Here is a 15,828-nt window from a genome sequence, read left to right on the forward strand (position 1 = left end):
AGCACCAACGCTCTTTGAGACGCGTGACAAAGCCCTGGTCACCAACATCAGTGCAGAAGAAGGATGAGGGCCTTAGAGGGTCAAAATTAGAAATAAAGAGTTGGGCATGGCAGGGGCTTTTAGAGAGAGCGGAACGGCGGAGGAGAGTAAAATTAGAGGGAAAGAACGGAGCGCCGTCAGCCTGAAGAAAGAGAAGTCAATTTAGGATAAATTGTGTATAAGGTCCTTTTATTGTGTTTCTTTTAGATTTAATCCTTTATTATAATTTGACTATCCAGAATTAGGGATGGGCATAGGTCGGGTTGGATCAGGTTTTTGGTCTACCCGACCTTACCCGAGAATAAGGAATCCTCCACCCGAGATCCTATCCTACCCAAACAAAACAAGATTTCATTTGATCCGAACTCGACTCAATATATAACTTAAAAATCCTACTGGGAATAATAATATTATTTTATTCAATAAAAATAGTGACTTAATTGAAAAAAATAATATATAGAAGGGTATTATTGTAATTATTTCTAAATATATATGGTAAAATTATATTTGTTTCGGGTCGGATCAGGTATTTTTCACCCTAAACTCGATCTCGACCCGACCAGAACATCATAATTTAAAAACCCGACCGACTCGAATCCAAATTTTTAAAAAAAAATTCAATCAAATCGGGCCAAGTCGGGTCGGATCGAAACCCGTCAAGTTTAAGTTTCATGCCCATCCCTATCCAGAAAATACTTCACCAGGTGCGAATCAGTTTTGAGGCTAATTTTTTTTAATTCATAAATAATTTAACATGCATTTTTGTTTAAGCATGTGATGACATAACACATACATTTTAATATTTTGTATAAAAATATAAAAAAACCAAAAATATAGTAATATTTATTTTAGAGAAAATAACCTCAGTTACCAAAAATCTCATATAATATACGATTTTAACCAACTTTTTCCGGATTTACCAAAATGACCAACAAAATCACAATGTGATCGCTAATTCGCAACGCGATCTCCATTATCGTAAATTCGCGTTGCATTTCGCGTTGCGATAGTTGAAAATCGCGTTGCGATGGTCTACAGTGTCGTTGCGCTTTTCCTAATTCGCAATGCGAATAAGTAAATCGCAACGCGAATTGGGAAAATCGCAATGCGATACTGACTATCGCAATGAGATACTTACTATCGCAATGCGATAATACAAAATCGCAACGAGATACTGACTTTCGCAACGCGATTCTGACTTTCGCAACGCGATAATACATAATCGCAATGCGATTTTCAAAGCGCCATTAGTATCCTGGCCAAGTATTTTATTTTTAAATTCCAAACACGAATATTAATATATTGGAACACTGAACCGTCCACAGTATATCCCGTAATCGCAACTCATAACCAAAAACCTAAAATCACAACTCAGTCCCATCTCCATCTCTCACTCTCTCACCCATCTCCGACGAAATCCGTCCCCATCTCCGACGAAATCCGTCTATCTCCATCTCTCAGAGCCACCCTCACAACCAGAAATGGAAAATCAACCAAATCAACCAACGAGGGTTAGTTTTTTTAATTATTTTCTTTTTGAAATTTTTGCATTATTATTAGGTTTTTCATATTGAAATTGATGATAAGTTTAATGGTAATTTCAATAATAGATTAACCATTTCACTTAGATTGCTTATTAAATCAACCGAGAATCGCAACGCGAAATGCAAATCGCAACGCGATTTTAGTTTCGCGTTTCGATTCTCTCGTTGCGATAGTCATTTTCGTGTTGTGATTTTCATTTTCAGAAACTATTCTTCTTCTGCAAATTGAAACTTGAATGAATTGCATTACTTCAACCAAAAAACAAAGACAAATACGAAATTCACAGTGTTGCAAATTTAAGTTTGAAGAATAAACTACTACTCTTTATGCTTATTATTGTTTTTGGTATATCTTCACAGTGTAGTTTTTGGTATATCTAACTTAGTATGTTTATTGTTTTTGTAGAACTTTTATTCGGCTCAATTGACCTTAAGAAATAAAGTCAGCCTGGCCAAAACAATTGCGTCGAAGCTTTCACCTGCACAAAGAAAAATGTTTGAGGATACATGCTTCGGGCCATGGCTGAAAGTACAACATCCCGGTGGAGATGCGATGTTGACACACCTGTTTCTTCAAACCATGACTAGCGATCTACCAGAGACTATACAACGTCGTGATGAAGATATATGGTTTGATTTTCCACCGGCGTATACGTGTTTTGGGTGGGAGGAGTTTTGCTTAATCATCGGTCTACGCTTCGGACACGATGATGTAGGTCGGTACACTAGACACATTACCCGCCCATCATGGCTATCCCGGGTTTTTCTTGAGCTGGAGAGGCCGAATCTACACGTAGAAGACCTGACAAGATTGTTGAATAAGAAAGATGGTTTTACTCGGATGGATGACGTCGACGTTGTCCGAGTATGCCTTCTAATTCTTTTGCATGCCGCTTTTTAGGCAGAGAGGCCAGACAACCTATTCCAAATGATCTAATCAAATTGGTAGAAGACCTAAATGCGTGGAACCTGTTTCCGTGGGGCTCGTATTTATGGAAAGCTACATGGAATAAGTTATCGTCTGCCTTGGATGATCGAAAAAGTTTGCATGGCGATGGTTCCAAATACACTTTGACAGGCTTTATTTGGGCCTTTAAGATAAGAATTTTTATATAATGTTTCCAAAATTATAAGTAATTATTTAACAATTACTAATGTTTGTTATTATATTGTTTGTAGATTTGGATATTTGAGGCCTTTCCTGCCATGAAGACATATGCAATAAAAACTTCAAATGATATTCCCAAGGCTATTTCCTGGAAGAGGAAACGGACCTTGCAATGGGAAGATTTACTACGGTATACGACAATAAATAATGTAAGTTAACATAAATACTACCATATGTTTATAAAAAAATTTATTACTAGTACACATTTAACTTTGTTTGAGCTTTTATATTGTTAGGAGGCCAACACTCCTCTACAGAGGCTGACACCCACGGAAGCTGAGCTTGCCACTGATTGGTGGCAAGCTAGTAAGTGTTTTTTTGATGGAACGGTTGATGAGCAGCCTCCACTTCGGGAGCCATCACCTCACCCAGAGCCATCATCTGATCGACCCGACTATACACCTCCACAACGACAGCCATCACCTATTCTGTCACATCATCGAGCCTCTTCTCCACCATCACCGCAAGATAGGCGACCGGTAAAGATGCCACGACGTTTATCTCCCTATTCTCCACCTCAACGGGATGAGTTAGGGGAGTTACGTGATGAGGTCAATGCCTTACGTGAGGAGGTCGGTACTTTACGCAAAGGCGATGGTGCATGGCGTATTGAGGTGTCTACATTACGCGGTGAGGTAGCCGCTCTACGTGAGATGGTAGCATCGTTGCAGAATGAGGTTCATACTCTACGCAACGAGGTAAGTTTAAGATTTTTCATACTCGTAATTCATTCGGTTGCTGCCAATACTGCTAAACTATTTTTGTTAGTATTTGTTTTTGGTTTTGTTTTTGTCTTTTGGTTAATGTAATGCAATCCATTCAAGTTTCAATTTGCAGAAGAAGAATAGTTTACTTTCGCAACATGAAAATGACTATCGCAACGCGGAAATGGCTATCGCAATGCGAAATGAAAATCGCAACGACAAAATCGCAATGCGAAATGAAAATCGCAACGACAAAATCGCAATGCGAAATGAAAGTCGCAATGCGATTTGTGTTTCGCGTTGCGATTTTGTCGTTACGATTTCATTTCGCATTGCGATTTTGTCGTTGCGATTTTCATTTCGCATTGCGATTTTTTCATTGCGATTTGCATTTCGCATTGCGATAGCCATTTCCGCGTTGTGATAGTCATTTTCGCGTTGCGATTTTAAGTTTCGTGTTGCGAAAGTAAACTATTCTTCTTCTGGAATGTTTATATATGTTGTCCTTTTAAATGTTTATATAAGTGATTACTTCTGGAATGTTATCTGAGTATTTTGTGAACTATGATAGAATAATGACTTGGGTGATTTGTCTTTGTTTAATATCATGTCTGTTTATTTACTGATTTATGTATTAATTTTTTTTAGCGGCCCGATAAGGTGGATGCTTTACGTCGGGTTTTCCTTGCACGACGGAGTTCACGCATCAGACGGCGTGGACGTGCTATTACGTCTCCGTTCACCACAATGGTGCGAAGACTCCGCAAGAAGAAGCCCGACTCACCTGTCATCCCTCAAGAGTCCCCTCCAATCATTCAAGAGGCCACTGTCATCGTTGAAGAGGTCCCTCCCACCATTCCAGAGCCCGATTCACATGGGGTAATATATCGAAGTATTGAGAAACCCCCACCAGTTCTGGACATGATGGATGAGAGTTGGCTCTCATATGAGTTACCGGCTAGTACCCTTCCGGTATCTGAAGTGGAGAGGAGACAACTACCGAAAACAATTGTGGATAATACCCTTTGGGCTAAGACCGCAGTTGATTTTTATCTACATGAGCGGAGCCAAGGGTGTTACACTGACATAAGCAAACTCAACGATGAAATGTTTTTGTTGCTTGATCGGTCTTGGTGGGGTGTGCTATTAGGGGTTGAAGACAGTGGCTATTTCGATGGGGAGGTAAGTCTTATATTTGACTTATATATGATTTTGATTAATTTTTTTAAAAATTAATGTAATTCACTAATATATGTCTTTTTTTTATAAAACAGCATATCGATGCGTGGGTGTCACGTCTTCTAATAATAAGGAAGCTTAGGAAAAATAAAAAAAAATTCGCGATATACAATAATGCCGGCAGCTTTTCACGCAGTTCACTTGAAGAATCAACGAGATGAATCATTTTCGTTCGGCAACGGACAAGCTAAATTTATCCTGCATGGTGGGAGGTCGATAAGGTTAGTGTTTATTTTTTAAATTTTTTAAAGGTGTTCATAAATAAGTGCGCAAATAAATGAATTATTACTTATGATTGCAGGTGTTTATCCCTGTTTTGGAACGTCGTCATTGGCTTCTCGTCCAACTTCAGCTCCCATCCCTGAAGATAATAGTATATGATAGCATGATAAATTACATATCACTGTCTGATTTGAGAGATATTATCAAGGGATAGAGCTTTCATTTGGCTAAATTCTTGGATGGGATTAATTATTGGACTCATTCTGGATACAAGAAGCCAAAGAAGTTCAATGTCACAGTTGTCAGAGACGAGACCGTGCCACAACAATCGCCGGGAGGTAGAGGGGATTGTGGTCCTCTCGTATGCATGTGCTTGGCGCGTTTGACGACGGAAAGCACAGAGTTTCTACCTCCCACCGATAGAGATAGAGCTGCAGTAGGCTTGTGGTTTCGGCATTATATGGCTAGAGCGATATATTCTAGACGCTGCCTACCTGCATCCGCGTTATGAAAGTATCCATTGTTAATTGGTAAGTCAAATGCAAGTTTTGTTAACATATATACTCCTTTTGGTTTGAAAATGTTTGGTTAAGTACCTATAATTCAATAATTTGTTGTTTATAGGTTTTAGATGTGTAGGAAGTCTTGTTTGAGCAAATGTTTGGTTTTTGCAGGTTAATCCTTAAGTGAGCTGCGTGAAATGGATGTACTGGTGCAAAAGTTGATTCATTGATTCAATAATTGATGAGGAAATAAGAATTATTATTATTTTTTGATTGTTTAATTGATTTGTAAATGTTGATTTGTTTAATTGGTGTGTACATAATTCTTATTTGTGCTTGTTTAATTGATTGAAATGTAATAGTTGATTTGTTGATTTTCAATCTGCATTATGTTGAAGGCAAAACAGACTATCGCAACACGAAACTGACTATCGCAACGAGAAAATTGCAATGCGATTTTCATTTCGCATTGCGATTTTCTCATTGCGATAGCCATTTTCGCGTTGCGATAGCCATTTTCGCGTTGCGATTTCCCCGTTGTGATAGTCAAATGAATGTCTAATAAGTGATAACAACTGAACAGATCATAGCAATGTTCAAACTCAAGTTACTAATACATGCCTAACTGAAAATGTTAAAAGTGCACACATAAAATACACATAATACAACGTTTGCATTTAAAAATCACCTAAGTTAACAGTCCCAAAAGGTGAAGGCGGTTGTGATTGGGATTTTGAAGATGATTGCGATTTTCAGAATCTCGTTGCGAAAGTCAGAATCTCGTTGCGATTTTGTATTATCTCGTTGCGATAGTCAGTATCGCATTGCGATTTTCCAAATTCGCATTGCGATTTACTTATTCGCATTGCGAATTAGGAAAATCGCAACGCAATACTTACTTTCGCAACGAGATAATACAGAATCGTAATGCGATTTTCAAAGTTCGCAATAGGTTTTAGTTTCGCAACACAAATTTTTTGTGTATATATCTACGCAGAAGCAACAACTCATAACCTAAATCCCTAAATCGCAACTCATTCCATCTCCATCTATCACTCTCTCCGGTGACATCCGTTCCTATATCCGTTCCTACATCCTTCCCCATCCGGCAACAAGTCTTAGTTTCGCAGCTCGTTTGTTTAGTAAATTAATTTACAACCATGAAATCATCTAATATTGATCATGTTTGGATATATTTGTGTTTTGGAGGGTCATGGGAGAATGTTCATGGTATTTTACAATATATGCCTTTACCCATGAATCTTCAACTAAAATTGTCATTAAAAAAGTTAACTTATGAAACTCTAATGTTACGTGTTTCAAAGAAATTGAATTTAGAGCCCCTAAGTGGATTTAGGCTATCTTATAAGAGAAATGGTAAAGTTTATTTATTAACCGACATTGAAGATGTTGAACGATTCATTGCTTACATTAGTGTTTCAAGTGATGATGTTACATTGTATGTTGTTGAACCTAGAAGTAGTATTGTTGGGTCAGTAGCGGGTAGTAATCAACTAAGTTTTTCTCAAACCCACAACCTTTCTCTAATCCAAATCCCAATCAACTTTCAGCACCAAATTCTGGTTTTCGTATTGACCAATTAGACGATGATGAGCCAACAGAAAAAATTGTGAGAACTAGTCAGTATTCGAAATTTGATCTTGGTCAATACCCGGACTTTGATATTGGCCAATACTCAGATTTTGATGATGTTTCAGAAGAAGAAACAGACCCTGCGTGTAATGATTTTGATATTGGTCAATACCCGAATTTTGATGATGAAACAACCGTTGCCGTGGAAGATGTTGTTGATGATAATGAGGAGGAAGTGGAGGCTGTGAATGAACATGTTAAACATCCATTCTGTAATTCATATAATCCTGAAGAAGAAAAAGAATAAGAAAAAGTCCCCGAAGAAAAGAAAATGCCACGGGAGTATAACTAGAATATGCCAGAATTACTTCAGATACCGGAAGAATAGTTGGTAAAGAAAGCAGTTGATTGTTACACAAAAGTTATTCGTATCAAGAAAGATGATTGTTTTGATACAAAGGAAGACTTGAAGATAGCTTTGTATACGAAATGTGTGGAAGATGGCTATCAACTAAAAGTTAACAAATCAAGCAAAGATCGTTTCGAAACAATGTGTATGATTGACAAAAATTGTACGTGGCGTATGATTGCAAAGAGGATAAAAGATTGCGAAATGTTTCAAGTTAGGACTTTTATTGATAAACATACATGTTCAAGAACCCAAGTTTTTCCTCACCATAGACAGGCAAACAAAAAGGTGTTGGGTGGTTTTCTGGCTGAGTTAATGTTTTTGAATGGCAGGGTATATCGGGGACATGAAATTATGACTGACATGAATGCTCGGTTCAAGATTAGTATATCATACTCTCAAGCTTGGAGAGCCAAATGTTATGCCTTGGAATTGTTGAGGGGGTCGCCAGAAGCATCGTTTGCCCAACTGCCGGCTTATTGTCACAATTTAAAGCTGAAAAATCCTGGGTCGGTAACTCATATCAAAACAGATAGAGATGGACACTTTGAGTTGCTGTTTATCGCCATTGGTGCTGCGGTTAGTAAATCAATATAATTCTGTTGACTCATTTCTGTTAGTTACATGCATTTCACATTTAAATGATTATATTTCTTGTGTATATTATTTTGTAGATTCGTTCGTTTATTACTTGCATGCGCCCAGTTATTATAGTTGACGGAGCACATTTGAAAGGTCGATACCTTGGAGTAAACTTATTAGCAGTAGCCATGGATGCTAACAATGGGATATTGCCAATAGCTTACGGGGTTGGCAAATCTGAAACCTCTGATTCATGGACATGGTTTATGGGGCATCTTAGGGATTGCATAGGTCCTATTAGCAATCTGACAATCATATCCGATAGGGTAAACTCAATTGACAACGCTGTTAGAAGGTGTTTCCCAGATGCTTTTCATGGACTTTGTGGTGTTCATTTGTATAGAAATCTAAAATCAAGGTCTGTTGGTATAAAAAAGCACAAATGGACATACTGGAAGGCTGTAAAAGCTTATCGGGAAGTGGATTTCAATAAGCATATAAACTGTTTAAGACGTGTTTTGCCTCAGTGTGCTCAAACACTAGAAGATGTCGGGTTTGAAAGATGGTCAAGAGTACATCAACTTGGAGCAAGATATGGTTTCATGACATCTAATAGTGCAGAATCAATCAACGCTCTAAGTCGTCATTCCCGGAAATTACCCATTACTATGTTAATGGAGTTTTTTCGAGCCTCTATTCAACAGTGGTACTACAAGAAAAGAAACCATGCATGTATTATTTCTTTGAATTCATAACTTATCATATATTTTACTAAGTATTATTTATTTAAATTTACAGGAACATTGGAACATCGTGTTACACCATGGACTGAAAAAAAGATAACGAAATGTGTTGTGAAGTCAACGTCATGGAGAGTTGAACCATGTTCAAACACTTTGTTTGAAGTACTGGATAATAACTTAAATGGGCTTGTCGATCTAAATGCAAGGACGTGTAGTTGTATGAATGGTAAACATTTGGTTATCCGTGTGGCCATGTTATAAAAGTTGCTCTTCATCTAAACCAGATGATTCAAGCACATACGCTATGGATTGCTACACTACAGAAGTATATCGACAGACTTATGCCGAGATTGTCTACCCTATTCCACATCCTTCTGAGTGGGACATACCAGATGACTTACAAACAGTTTTGCCACCAGCCATGGACAGAAGGCTACCTGGCCGACCAAAAAGTCACGATCGTATACCGTCTAAGGGTGAAGAGAAGAAGATCGACATGTAGTCGTGCAAGGAAAGTGGTCATACAAGGTTGACATGTGGATCACCAGTGCCATCACAATCATCTTTTCCTCTACCAAAATATGGATCATCATCAAAATCCAAAGCTCATATGGTGTCAAGAAAAAGGCAATCAAAATCGCAATCATCTTTAAAATCCCAATCACAACTGGCTTCACCTTTTGGGACTGTTAACTTAGGTGATTTTTAAATGCAAACGTGTATTATGTAGATTTTATGTGTGAACTTTTAACATTTTCAGTTAGGCATGTATTAGTAACTTGAGGTTGAAAATTGCTATGATCTGTTCAGTTGTTATCACTTAATAGGCAATCATCTTAATGTCTATCGCAACGCGAAAATTACTATCGCAATGCGAAATGAAAATCGCAACGAGAGAATCGCAATGCGAAATGAAAATCGCAACGCGAATTTCGCAATGCGAAATGAAAATCGCAACGAGGGAATCGCAATGCGAAATGAAAATCGCAACGCGAATTTAATTTCGCGTTGCGAATCTCTCGTTGCGATTTTCATTTCGCGTTGCGATTCTCTCGTTGCGATTTTCATTTCGCATTGCGATAGTACTTTTTGCCTTCAACATAATGCAGATTTAAATCAACAAAATCAACCATTACATTTCAATCAATTAAACAAGCACAAATAAGAATTATGTTAACATCAATTAAACAAATCAACTTTTACAAATCACATTTTACAAATCAATTAAACAATCAAAAAATAAGCAATAATTCTTAGAGAAAATAACACTTCTACTATTGAATCAACTTTTGCAGCCATACATCATTTTCACGCAGCTCACTTCTGAGATTAACCTGCATAAACCAAACATTTGCTCAAACAACACTTTCTACACATCTAAAACCTACAAACAGCAAATCATTGAATTCTAGGTACTTAACCAAACATTTTCAAACCACAAGCCTATAAACATACCAATTGTTTATGGACATTTTTATGACGCGGATGCAGGTAGGCAGCGTCTCGTATATATCGATCTAGCCATATAATGTCGAAACCACAAGCCTACTGCAACTCTATCTATGTCGATGGGAGGTAGATACTTTATACTTCCTGTGATCAAACAGTCCAACGCCAAGCATACGAGAGGACCACAATCCCCTCTGGGTCCTTTCGTTTGTTGTGGTGCGGTCTCGTCTCTGCTAACTGTAATATTGAGCTTCTTTGGCTTCTTGTTTCCAGAACGAGTCCAATAATTTATCGCATCCAAGAATTTATCCAAATAAGAGCTCCATCCCTTAATAATATCTCTTAAATCAGCCAATGATATGTAATTTATCATGCTGTCATATACTATTGCCTTAAGGGATGGGATCTGAAGCTCGACGAGAAGCCAATGGTTACGTTCCAAAACAGGGATAAACACCTGCAATCATAAGTAATAATTCATTCATTTGCGCACTTATTTATGAATACCTTTAAACTCAATCTAAAATAAACACTAACCTTATCGACCTCCCACCATGCAAGATAAAGTTTAGCTTGTCCATTGCCCAACGCAAATGATTCATCTCGTTGATTCTTCAAGTGAACGGCGTTAAAAGACGTCGGCATAATTGTATATCGTGTATTTCTTTATTTTCCTTAAGTTTCCTAATTATTAGAAGACGTGACACCCACGCATCGATATGCTATTTTACAAAAAAAGACATATATTAGTAACTTACATAAATTTTAAAAAAAATAATCAAATTAAAATATAAGAAAAATATAAGACTTACCCCTCCATCGAAATAGCCATTGTCTTCGACCCCTAATAATACGCCCCACCAAGACCGATCAAGCAACAAATAGATATCATCGTTGAGCTTGCATATGTCAGTGAAACACCCCTGGCTTCGCTCATGTAGATAAAAATCAACTGCGGTCTTAGCCCAAAGGGTGTTATCTAGAATTGTGTCCGGTAGTTGTTTCCTCTCCACTTCAGATACCGGTATGGTACTGGTCGGTAACTCATACGAGAGCCAACTTGAATCCATCATGTCCGGCACGTCAGAGGGTTTCTCAAGAATCCTACATATGACGCCATGTGAATCGGGCTCTTGAATGGTGGGAGGGACCTCTTCAACGATGACAGTGGCCTCTTGAACGGTGGGAGGGGACTCTCGAGGAATGATAGGGGCCTCTTTAACGATAGGAGTGGACTCTTGAGGGATGACAGGCGAGTCGGGCTTCTTCTTGCGGTGTCTTCGCACTATTGGGGTATACGGAGACTTAATAGCACGTGCACGCCGTCTGATGCGTGAACTCTGTCGTGCAAGAAAAACCCGACGTAAAGCATCCACCTTATCGGTCCGCTAAATAATTAAATACAAATATCAGTAAATAAACAGACATGATATTTAAACAGTGAAAACAAAGACAAATATATTTCAAACTTTCAACCAAAAGACAAAACAAAGACAAATACTAACTTCACAGTGTTGAAGAATACACAGTTTAGCAGAATTGGCAGCAACCGAATAAATTTGCTTCAACCAAAAGACAAAACAAAAAGACAAATACTAACTTCACAGTGTTAATAAATAGTTTAGTAGTATTGGCAGCAACCGAATAAATTTACTAAGCAATCTAAGTGAAATGGTTAATTTAAGTGAAATTACGAGTAAATTTATCATCAAGTTAAATATGGAAAATCTTAAACATACCTCGTTGTGTAGAGTATGAACCTCATTCTGCAACGATACTACCATCTCATGTAGAGCGGCAACCTCACCACGTAAAGTAGACACCTCCACACGCCATGCACCATCGTTATCGCGTAGAGTACCGATCTCCTCACGCAAGGCATTGACCTCATCACGTAACTCCCTTGACTCATCCCGTGGAGGTGGAGAACAGGGAGATAGAAGTCGTGGCATCTTTGCCGGTCGCCTATCATGAGGTGATGGTGGAGAAGAGGCTCGATGATGTGACGGGATAGGTAATGGCTCTCGTTGTAGAGGTGTATAGTCGGGTCGATCAGGTGATGGCTCTCAAAGTGGAGGAAGTGGAGGCTGCTCATCATTCATGCCATCAAGAAAACGCTGACTAGCTTGCCACTAATCAATGGCAAGCTCAGCCTCCATGGGTGTCAGTCTCATTAATGGAATGTTGGCCTCCTAAAAATATAAAAACTCAAACAAAGTTAAACGTCTACTATTAATAACTTGTTTATATATGATAGTATTTGTGTTAACTTACATTATTTATTGTCGCATATGGTATTAAGTCTTCCCAATCCAACAGACGTTTCCTCTTCCAGGAAATAGCCCTAGGAATATCATTTGAAGTTTTTATTGCATATGTCTTCATGGCGGGAAAGGCCTCGAATATCCAAATCTACAAACAATATAATAACAAACATTAGTAATTGTTAAATAATTAATTATAATTTTGAAAACATTATATAGAAATTCTTACCTTAAAGGCGCCCAAACAAAGCCTGACAAAGTGTATTTCGACCCATCGCCCCGCAAACTTTTGCGGTCATCAAAGGCAGACGACAACTTAGTCCAGGTAGCTTTCCATATATACGAACCCCACGGAAACAGATTCCATGCATTTAGGTTCTCTACCAATAATATTAGCTCCTGAGGAATAGGTTGTCTGGCCTCTCTGCCTAAAAAGCCGGCATACAAAAGTAGTAGAAGGCATACTCGGACAACATCGACGTCATTCATCCGAGTAAAATCATCTTTCTTATTAAACAATTTCTTCATGTCGTCGACGTGTAAGTTCGGCTTCTCTATTGACTCATCAGGAAAAACCCTGGATAACCATGATGGGCGGGTGATATGACGAGTGTACCGGCCTACATCATCGTGTCCGAATCGTAGACCAGTGATTAAGCAGAACTCCTTCCGCCCAAAACAAGTATACGCCGATGGAAAATGAAACCATATCTCTTCCTCACTACATTGTATACTGTCGGGTAGATCGCGCTAGTCATGGTCTGAAGCCACAAATGGGTCAAATTAGCATCTCCACCCGGATGTTGTACTCTCAGCCATGGCCCGAAGCAGGTTTCCTCAAACAATTTTCTTTGTGCAGGTGAAAGCTTCGAAGCAATTGTAGTGGCTAGGCTAACTTTATTCCTTAATGTCAATGAAGCCGAAAAAAATTTCTACAAAAACAATAAACATACCAAGTTAGATATACCAAAAACTACACTGTCAAGATATACCAAAAACAATAAACATAAATAGTAGTTTATTCTTGAAACTAAAATTTGCAACACTGTTTTGTCTTTTGGTTGAAATGAAAATCGCAACGAGATAATGAGAATCGCAACGCGGAAATGACTATCGCAACGAGAGAATCGCAACGCGAAATGACTATCGTAACGAGAGAATCGCAACGCGAAATGAAAATCGCAACGCGAAATGAAAATCGCAATGCGATTTTGGTTTCGCGTTGCGATTCTCTCGTTGCGATAGTTATTTCCGCGTTGCGATTTTCATTCTCGAAACTATTCTTCTTCTGCATTACTTCAACCAAAAGACAAAACAAAGACAAATACTAACTTCACAGGCTAAACAGTTTAGCAGTATTGGCAGCAATCGAATGAATTTAATAAGAAATCTAAGTGAAATGGTTAATCTATTATTGAAATTACCAGTAAACTTATCATCAATCTCAATATGAAAAATCTAAAATAATGTAAAAATTTCAAAATAAAAAATAAAACAAAACTAACCCTCGGAGGTTGATTTTTCATTTCTGAATGATTGTGAGGGATTTTTGACTGTGAATGGTTGTGAGGGATTTCGTCGGCGATGGGGACGGAAATCTTCGGAGATGGGGACGGATTTTTCCGTAGAGAGTGAGAGATGGAGATGAGACTGAGTGTTGTGATTTTAGGTTTGAGGTTATGAGTTGCGATTACTGTGGACGGTTCAGTTTCCGATTTATTAAGAAAAAATTCGTGTTTGGAATTTGAAAAAAAATACGTGTTAATACGAATGGCGCTATGTAAATCGCATTGCGATAGTAAGATTCGCATTGCGATTTACGTATTCGCGTTGCGATTTTCCTAATTCGCATTGCGAATTATGAAAATCGCAACGCGAATACGTAAATCGCAATGCGAATTTGGAAAATTGCATTGCGATAGTCAGTATCGCATTACGATTTTCCAAATTCGCATTGCGATTTACTTATTCGCATTGCGAATTGGGAAAATCGCAACGCGAAATTGGAAAATCGCATTGCGATAGTCATAATCGCGTTGCGAATCTGGAAACTGATTTGCGATAATGGAGATCGCGTTGCGAATTAGCGATCGCATTGCGATTTTGTTGGTCATTTTGGCAAATCCGGAAAAAGTTGGTTAAAATCGTATATTATATGGGATTTTTGGTCACTGAGGTTATTTTCTCTTTATTTTATTGCTCTTCCTATTTTCAATTTTTCACTTCTCAAGATTTCGTCTCGATTAATTTTAATTAACTCTTGTCGCAAACTTAGGTGATTATCTCAACAAGAATTTCTACATACATAATAACTCAAACTAGAAATATGTTTGGACAATATCAAACTTGTTACTACTTGAAGAAATTCACTGACAATGATAATATTTGTTTAATTATATAAAAATTATAAGTTATATTAAAGGGGTTCTGATAATATAAATTATTTTTGGAGAAGTCAAAAATTAAATTTTAAAATTTTATATTTAATAAAGTTTTAAATGAATAATCAAGTTTCGAAAGGGACTAATAAATGGAAATTTTTCCCTTAGAGGGTGTTTGGATTAAGGAATGTGATATTCTCATGGGAATGTAATGTACTTTCTCATGTTTGGTTGGCCGAGAATCTCATTCCCGGTAATGTTTTATTACCAATATTAGATTTTTTGGAGTATATTATCAGGAATGTCATTACCTCCTTTTCCTTAGGTATTGTTGGATTACTGGCGTTTTGGACTAAAATGCCTTTAAATTTTTTTCTTTCAAAAATATCATTCTTCTGTCATTGAATAATAAATTCTACGAAGGTTAAATTACAAATTTATCCTTAAACTATTTTAAATTTACAAAAAATATATAATTAAAATTTTATATGAAGTTCGGGGGTTAAAATAAAATTTTACCCTTTCATTAAATCTTTTTTATATTTTCAATTTTGTAAAATATATATATATATAAATTTTATGAATTTAAATATTTTAAAGCCAACTTGTTAAAAAAATATATAATAAGGACAATTTGATCAAATATACATTCCAATAATCTTTTATTCATTTAACCAAACACGAAAATCTTACATTCCTGCTAAACTAACAAAACACAAAATACAACATTCCTAGTAATCTTATTCCTGGGTAATCTTACATTCCCACTGGTAATCTTACATTCCTACTGGTAATCTTACATTCCGTAAACCAAACGCACCCTTAAATCAAGGGGACAAGGCCCTGCCTCTCCCATAACTACAACCTACACATCACAATATGGTTTTGGATGTATTTAAGTGTTTATTATTTTTTAAATTTATAGTTACATGGATTTTTTATAATTTAAATATATTAAAAGACTAAAATATAATTAGATAATTTTGGT

The sequence above is a fragment of the Hibiscus syriacus genome, unplaced genomic scaffold (assembly GCF_006381635.1).
Source record: "Hibiscus syriacus cultivar Baekdansim isolate YM2019G1 unplaced genomic scaffold, ASM638163v2 tig00110458_pilon, whole genome shotgun sequence".
NCBI lineage: Eukaryota > Viridiplantae > Streptophyta > Magnoliopsida > Malvales > Malvaceae > Hibiscus > Hibiscus syriacus.